The 8,656-nt window shown below is 37.8% G+C and overlaps 1 protein-coding gene across 12 annotated transcripts in view; it reads left to right on the top strand.

Moving 5' to 3' along the window:
• Positions 1 to 316: 316 nt before the first annotated feature.
• The window catches only part of LOC105213057 (protein turtle), a 110,962-nt gene continuing 102,622 nt past the window's right edge, over positions 317 to 8,656 (top strand). For 7 of the 12 annotated variants that reach the window (XM_054228105.1, XM_054228104.1, XM_011185590.3 and 4 more), the window contains exons 1-2: positions 317 to 692; positions 5,399 to 6,012. The gene's annotated coding sequence lies outside the window, so the exon portion shown is untranslated. The remainder of the gene's footprint in view (positions 693 to 5,398; positions 6,013 to 8,656) is intronic. The other 5 variants (XM_054228107.1, XM_011185591.3, XM_054228102.1 and 2 more) reach the window with 4 other exon arrangements.

The raw sequence follows: 8,656 nt of genomic DNA, 5'->3' as shown, positions 1-8,656 counted from the left end.
CGCGTTGTCTTCCAGTGAGTCGCGCACTCAGCCAACCTGCTTGGACCAGAAATTTCCAATATTCTCATGACTCCGTTTATTACATGATGCTATTTGTGACTGCTGGCTTGAGCGCTGAGCAGCGCCGCTTATGCGCAATTGCTGCCATTGCTCGCGCTCTCTGACTCGCCGCCGCTCTGTTGTTAGACTGCAAGTGCGCTGCTGAGCGGCTGCACGCTGTTCGACAGGTCGCGCTGCTTGTGCAGTTGTGCGCTCGCTGTTGTCTCGCTTAGCTTTCGACTTTCCAGCGCTGGTTGCTGTGCGATTGCCTGACGCTCCGCAATTTAGTACTCAGTTGTTGTGCCCGTCAAGCGAACGTGTTCGGTTAATCAAAGCGTGTGCGCTACACTGTCTGATAGATACACAGGCCGTCGGAAAATTCTATGCTTGCCACAGTCAGCAGCAACACCAACACCACCACTACCACAGCTATTCACCAACAGCGCCACAACCACTAAAATCATTAACCCGATATACAGTGCGCGCGTGTATGTGTGAGTGTGTGTGTGCTTTCAGTCAAAAGCAAATCGAAGTGAAGTCGCCAGCTCTAAGGCATCAAATGCGCTAGCAAATCGCTCGCACAAAAGTGGTGAAAATTTTCAAAAACAACTTCAAGTGTACGTGAGTCTCGCGTTTGTGTGTGAAACGTGAAGGTAATGAAATAAATAAGCAAAAGCAATTAAAAATGTCAACAATCGGAACTAGCGCCGTGACTTGTGTGTGTGTGCGCTTGGTGGCGCTTAAGGGTGGGAAAATCTGTTGTGTATCGCTGTGTGGCGTGAAAAAGTTGGCGTTTCCAACACGAAAAAGTCTCGTAAATCATTATCGAGCGCAGTAAGCAGTTAAAAAACGCTGTAAATCGTGTTCTTTGTGTGATTCCACCGTAGAATTGCAGGCGTCTAGTTGGTTGGCGTGCCTTTAATTATGCACATGTGCCGCCTTAATATTTTACACTAAAAAATGCATAGATTTTCGCGTGTGTGTGTATGTGTGCGCGCGCCTGTATGTAGCCTGTATAGTAAGGTATTGGAAAAGCAGCAGCAACAACGCGCAAGCGGTGGGGGACCAAACAGCGAGGAAAAATTCTACACAGCGAAGTCTGCAAATACCTTTGGCACGCAATAGCGCTCACCGCGACTCCGGTTTGCACGGAGAGAAGTTGGCGCGCTGTAGCAAGTGAGCGCAAACCAAAAAAAAAAAAAATTTAATGAAATACGAAAAAGAAAAAAGCAACAACAACCAGCTGAAACTGGCTAAAAACTGCAAACGGCTACAAAGCGCCTACTCTATACGTATGTAGCTAGTTAGGTAGCGTCGCACATACATATATATATATCTATGTATGTTTGTATATATGCGCCAGTCGTTATGTATGTGAGGCGTATTGCTGACCACACCCGCGCGCGTGCACAGGTTTGAAATTTTCGGAAAATTTTCCAGTTTGGCAGGCGCTAGCAGCGAGCGCACAAAGGCACAGACAGCCGTCAATTTCAGCCGCTGGAAAATGCAAAAACAGCAAGACATGCCAGCGCCAAGAACAAGCGCTAACAGTGCCAAAAGCAGCAACTCTTAGTGGCTGTGGCTGCAGAGTGCAAAATCATATTACAGGCTTTGTGACCAAGGAAACATGTTGAGTCGGTTTCAACTTGAGCAGTCGAAACAACATAGCAGTCCACAGCATGTCAACGCGCGTGTGTATATTTGTTACACACAAGTTTTCCTTTTGCTTGTACTTCGTATCCGCATGTAACAGCCACTTTAAGTGTCAACTTGCACGAACGCATGTCCTTTGGCATCGCCCCGCACGCGCACCCCTCCGCTCAACACAGCTAGCACACAGCAATCAGCAATCTGCCAGTGCCTGTGTTGGCGCTCCCCCTCCTCCGGTCTCCATCGATTTGCAGCGTGTGCTGCGGCAACTCTGCACTCAGCTGGGTGTTGTTTCTGTGCAGATTCTGTAAACAAAATCCCGAAATATACACAAACATAGAAGCGCTTTTGACAGCTCCTTTGTCAAACACACTCGCTCCACATGCCATCGACAGCTTTGATAGCTCACGTCTTTTGCAGGCTTTTCGAATTTCGCTCATTTTTCACCGCTCTCCCATGTTGTGGCACTCACTGTTTTCATAGCGTCCACTTAGTTGCTCGTGCTACTCCAAATTTTTCATTGACGGTTATCCTTAAACGAGTCCACTCTTTTTTCTACTAGGCACTACTTTTAGTTATGTCCGAACTCCATCAGCTGTTTCCGAACTCAGTCAGTTTGAGTTCCATGAGAGCACCATTCAATACTGACCTTTTAACCAGAACTAGTTTATTCAAAACTGAGTTCCAAGTTTAGATCCAAGTAATAGATTTGTCCACACTTTCTTCAAAATGTCTCGAGCTTACAAAAACCGTTCCAACATTACTCTCTACAGATAGTATTGAAACTTCGAAAAAGTTGAACGATATAATGATCTCATTTGCAGTTTCAAATCTAGTTCCCAAGGGAACAGATTTCCGTTAAGAAGATCTTCCAACTTTAGGAGATAATTCGGGGTATTTGGTTGTTATATTCAAGGTTTATGAAACATGTGAGATATCCCGACAAGATGGGATGTGAGGATGAGGTTAGAACAAAAAGACGGAAATGGAAAGAGTCAAGCTTAGATGGGACTATAAGAAGTAGGAGCTGAAAGCCTACAATAGAAAAGAGAGCTTTTATGAAAAATAAAGTAAAGGCACTGTAAAGACTTTGGGCTCTCTTCACTACCCCGACTATTCAGTTTTCCATAAACCAGGTTTTGGATGTATAAACTTCAGATTAAATAAATATGTTGGCATATATTTCGCCAATGCCTCAATATAAGTTAAAATGTAGAATTCACGTAGCCACTGTAGCTCCCAATAACTTACGAAACTCCGCTACGCTAAAACTTCTACAAACTCAAACGAAATTCCCGAAGAGCACGTCGCCAGCACGAAAGGCGATTGTCGGTCGTTTTTGGATTTTGTTAGACAACTGCAAAGCTTCCAACAGCAAAACTCAAGTGAAAGAGCTGCCGAACTGTCGCTCCGCCAACTGACGTTTGCTAACGTTATGCTCCCGTTATTTTTTGAGTACTTTGAGCACTCTACGAGCACGGTGCTGCTGTGGCGCCCGTCTGTGCCACGAAAATTTTGTGGATTGTGACCAAACGCGCTGGAGCACACAAAACAGACGGAGACGGACACAGACGCAGCCAACAGAGACATCAGAGTAGGACAGACACGGGCGCGCGCGCTTGAAATAAACTAAATCAGCTAATAAGGATGTTGTAAATTTAAAAAATATAATTAAATTAAAAAACAAAAGTGAAATTAATTTGGTGAGCAAATAAGATGTGGAATTTTTACAGTTGAACAGTGAATTTTTTTTTTTTAATCTGCGATATAGTGATTGAAATCATACTGAATATTAATCAATTTAAATTGTGTTTTTTTGTCCACAAAACTAGTCCTTGCCGTGCTCAAGCACGTGTGTGCTGTGTTGTGACCTAATCTGGTGCGGAGCAAAAGGTGCAAAAGTGCTCACCTCCGAAAAGCAGCGGGGTCGCCAAGCCATTGCCAGACTAGTTGGCTGGTGAAGTGTTGAAAATGGAAATGTAAAATTAAAAAACAGTTAGACAAGCAGGCGGCAGCCGCAATGCTAACAGTAGTAGCACTGTCACATGTGACATTGCCGTCGAGTGAGTGAGTCACGTGCCAAAGTGTGTTCGGCAACGAAAAGAATTGCGAGAATTGTTAACAAAACTGCCAAAAGGGCGTGGATGAGAGGTCAAACAGTGTGTAAATAAAAATATTTGGAAGAAAACATGAAAAGCGGAATTTTATGTGAAATTAAAAGCGAGAATAAAATTGGTGAAAAATGTGCGTTGCAAACTGAAAAGTGTGCGATTTACTAAACAAACGTAGAACTAGCTAAAAAAAAAAGTTTTTGAAATGTGCTGCCTTTGTTGTAGAATTGTTGTACAACTGCCAAGAATATTTTTTTTATTTGTATGGCATTTAATGTTCAATTAAAATATTACAACAGCTGATGATGTGCCTTAATGTGCAGAAATTTCTTTCTCATGCCAGCGCTAAACAGTAAAGCGATTTTTCGAAATGAAATTGGAAAGCCGCTTAACGTGACACTAATCCCTTTGCCATGAAAAATGCGGCGCTCACCGAAAACTACCAAAATAAGTAGAAAGAAAGCAATTCGCCACAAATGTTTTAGGCTGTAGTTAGGTGAAATGAAATTGGCGTTATAATCAAATAATGAAACAAAAAAGCCTCTTAGATAAACGAAATATTTGTACAATTACAAAAACTATAAGCTTTTCCACTAGCTTTGTGTTTTTTGTGTGAGAAATAATTGAACAAAATTGTATTGAGTTTTATGAAATTGAACTTTTTGAAATCAAATTTCACAAATCACACGGAAATTCATATTAGTTTACTTTTCGAAAGACATTTAAAGCTTGTTTAGGTGAAATATTTTCCAATAGCAAGCCAGGTTTTGGTTGAAAAGGGAAGCAAAGAGAGCCTGACGGCAAGCGGCCGCACTTAGGCCATTATTAGGCCCATTGTGCTCCCCAGCCAGGTTTTGGAAACCACAAAAATTTGTATTAAAATATTTTTTCTTAGGAAAGTATATAGAATTACAGAACCAAGTAATTTTGAACATTCTTCAGCATATTTTAGAAACTTTTTCATATTTTGTCAATGAAAAGCTAATATTCAATAATGCATCTTTGATCAAATTTGATTTTTTTTAACAGTTGGATATATTTTGGGTATTTCATATATAATGCTGTCAAAATCTCTTTAAATAAAAAACCAAAAATGTACCATTTGATTCACTGAAAAAAAGTTAGAAGCGTCACTCAAAATCGTTTTTGAAATTTTATACCAGTTAAGCATTCTAATGGCACGCGCTTAAAATATGAAATAGGTCTACATCAACCAAAGTATATCGAAATGGCAAAAACAGATTTAATGCATCTCTTATTTCAAATCAGTAATGTTACAAGAGTCATTTAAATCTTTTTGGAAATTTTAGACCAGTTGAGCATTCTATTGGCACTCGCATAAAATAAGAAATATGTCTCTTAATACTAAAGTTTCGAATATGTTAAAAACAATTATTGAAGTCAATTAATTTAATAAAAAAATTTTATAATCTAGTTAACTATTTTTAACTTCCTGTGAAAAATCCGAAATTTTTTTAATGGCGATACACAACAGATTATTTATGTAGACAATTTTTGGAACTTTTCCAAAGCATGAATGGGGATTTTTTAGTGAAATTGTGCTTTATTAACCTCTATTGTATTACAATTCATTTTAGCAAAGATTTTCAGGTATCACAAAAACAATACAGCTAGTTAATGTGTGTTGAAATAACCAAAAAATCAAGTAAATTCTTCGAACAGGTGAAGCAAAATCAAACCATCAAACGAAAAACTGCATATAAGTGAATTGGAAAAAAAGAAGAAAAAAAAATCATGAAATAAAACCGAATCAAAAGTTCAAAGAGAAATCAGTTAAAACAATAAAAACCAGCAGGTTTCGTTGCCTGTCAACGCGTCAGCGTAAAAAAGTTCCCAGCGTCAACAACCCCAAAACCGAAACAGCGGTTGGGGAGTACCAAAGTATTAAGGGATTATCCTTACAACGTGTAATTCATACTTTAAACAAATAAAATAAGAAAAGATTACAATAAACACTGCCACGCGCCCATTAGTCAGCGACGAGCGTGGGTGGTAAAGTAGAGTTGTGAAAGTATCAATTTCAGACGCCAAAAGAAAAAAATCAATAAGCCTATATATATCTGCGGAAAATTTCAAAATTTCTACTGCATTTGCTGCGATAAACATATCATCGCTTTTCCTCTCGGCGCCGTCACAAAGTCAAACAGTCATTCATTGGTTCGTCAAGTTGGATAATGAATGCGCAAAAAAGGTGAGTTCTCCAAGAGAATTAAGAGTGAATTATTATTCATTAAGTTGGTTCAGAATTTATTAGAAAACTAATTTGATCACCTTTTTGAACATATTTTGCGTCACCGTTCGAGCTCGGACCATATTTTCTTAGATTTTTGCCAAAAGCCTTTGTATATTCGTATAAAAATCTTTGATCTTAGTCAACTCTTCTGGTTTTCTATGACTACTTGTGCATTTTTCTAGTTCAAAAACAAAGTTATTAGCCTTGAAGCACAAGTGATGAGTCAATTGTGGCTAGATTTAGAAGTTCGCTAGAGAAGTCAAAGGTCATTGGGACCAAATTAAAAAAAAATATAAAAAAATCTTAGAAAGTCCGCCCAAATCATGAATTTGCTTATCCGTATAGAAAATTAAACTATTTTAAAGCCGATACTGATATGCTATTCTAAAAAGTTCAGATCAAATTTGATCACATAGTCTTATCAGAAAACTTATCAGTACAGCTTACAGATGGAAGTCTGTAAAAAATGAGCACTCTATATAAATAATGAAAAACGAAAATCTAAAACACATAAGTACATAAAATTATCTGTGAACTTTGCAAAGACTCTTCTACAAAGCAATTACAAGTTAATTATGAATTCTCCACCTAACCACACAAAAAGCATTGCAGGCCCTAAAGCAAAAACAAAAACACAAGAAAATTCAACAAAGAAGGCATTTCTGCAACCACAAGACACAATCATTCATTCGCTCATTCATTCATTCATTTGTTTTAATAATGGCCCTAAGTGTAGTCCAAGTATGTTTCTAAGTATTGCAGTGTGTGTATGTGTGTGTGTTTTATGCGAAAACAATGTGCGAACAGACGATACAAACAACAGATTTTATACTGTACGATTGCGCTGAGAAAATTGTGCGTGTGTTTGCTGAAGATTAACGGCACCACTAAGGCAACAACAACAACGTACAGCAAGCAGCAAGTCAAACACAAAAAGCAAAAGCCTACAAAAACAAGCCAAAACAAATGACAATAACTACTTAAAAATCCATAAATCTTCAGTGGAGCATAAGTATAGATATATATATGTACTTATATATAACAAATATATATTTATAACAATATATATCTATATATATATATATATATATATATATATATGTACATTTAAGTAATCCTTTGCCGAAATGTGTTGCAAATGAAACTAAAACTAAAATCCGTAAAATGCTATCATTTATCATTATTAACAATTTCGTCCGTCGGTTGTTTGGTGAGAGAATGAATTGCGATTACGGCTGAGTACATACTGGTGTACGTCTGTATGTATATTGGATTGTATGGCTGTTTATATATATTATAAAAAGCGTATTTAGTGCAATAAAACCAACGAACAAGCTGCAAAATAAGTCGAATGAGTGTAAGTGCTCGTTTATATAAATCGGTTTTAAGTTGGATGCTGGGAGGCTTAGTAATTTAGTAGATCGAAGTGGTTAGGAATTTTCAAAATCAAGTAAAATTAAAGAAGGTTAACTGAAAGGATTATTGAACTAATTTAACTCGTTTCATATTTTAAGAAATTCTTTCGCTTGACTCTAAGCGCTTTTTCTACATATTGGAAATCACTTCGAAACAACAAGTGAACTAAGACTTTTCCAAATTCTCCTTAAAGATCCTTAGTATAATAGTTCAAACAGTGAACGACGTAAACCCGTTGACGGAGAGAGCCGATGCGGCCTATCTTACGAGACTTCAATATAAACGAACAGTCATCACCACTTCTGCCGCCCGCTTCTACCGTAGGCATTCTAGTCATTCGGATTTTTCCTGTAAAGACGAGTCGGCCGCTTCTCACTCTCGAGTCTCTCACAACGTATGGTTGCCAGTACCGATATTTTGTATCTAAATTATCTCAAAATCACAGTGGAATACAATTATTTATAAATTGTTAGACTACCTTTAATTTTTTATATGAGTTTCGATATTTTATATTATGAAAAAAAAACAAATTTGACAAGCTAAATTTGTGAAAAACAATCCTGACAAATTGAGCAATGGCAACATTAATTTCTCATTCTTTCTTTGCTTCTACGAGCATAACTTTTGACAAATTTTGGTTGATACGGGTTGTCGCCAGGCGGACGGAACGTTTTTGACTGTTTGAACTATAAGTCTTTAAAATACTCTCTTTATCGAATTTTGTAATCGTCCAGAGTTCAAGATCTTATGTTGGAAAAAATATAGCAAATTTTGATCTACTTAGTTCAGCTTTGACAAAAGTGATTCTTCATTAGATCTAGAAACGCATACAGTCTCTTGGAAGGATACTCACCGTCGAGCGATTTTTGTTCGCCAAAGAGAGGTGTCCACCTAATAAAGGGTCATTTGTTCTAAAAATTTAACTTGGTGCATGAAAAAATATCCGCTCAAGCGAGGTGTCCGTTTAAAAGAGATGTCTGTTGGGAGAGGTTTCTCTGTAATTGTTTTTGGGTTATATGCTGGTTCCACAATATGTGAATATGTATTTCAACTGTCTTCTAACGATGATTTTAAGCTCGTGTTGACTCGTTGAAACAACAATAATAAGTTGATTGTTTATTATACATACTATGTAAGAGTTGGTTAAAGTATCGTTCTAAATATTTTCCCATTACATTAAATTTCT

This window comes from Zeugodacus cucurbitae, chromosome 3, assembly GCF_028554725.1.
Source record: "Zeugodacus cucurbitae isolate PBARC_wt_2022May chromosome 3, idZeuCucr1.2, whole genome shotgun sequence".
In the NCBI taxonomy this organism is placed as follows: domain Eukaryota; kingdom Metazoa; phylum Arthropoda; class Insecta; order Diptera; family Tephritidae; genus Zeugodacus; species Zeugodacus cucurbitae.
This window is presented reverse-complemented; position numbering and strand designations above follow the sequence as displayed.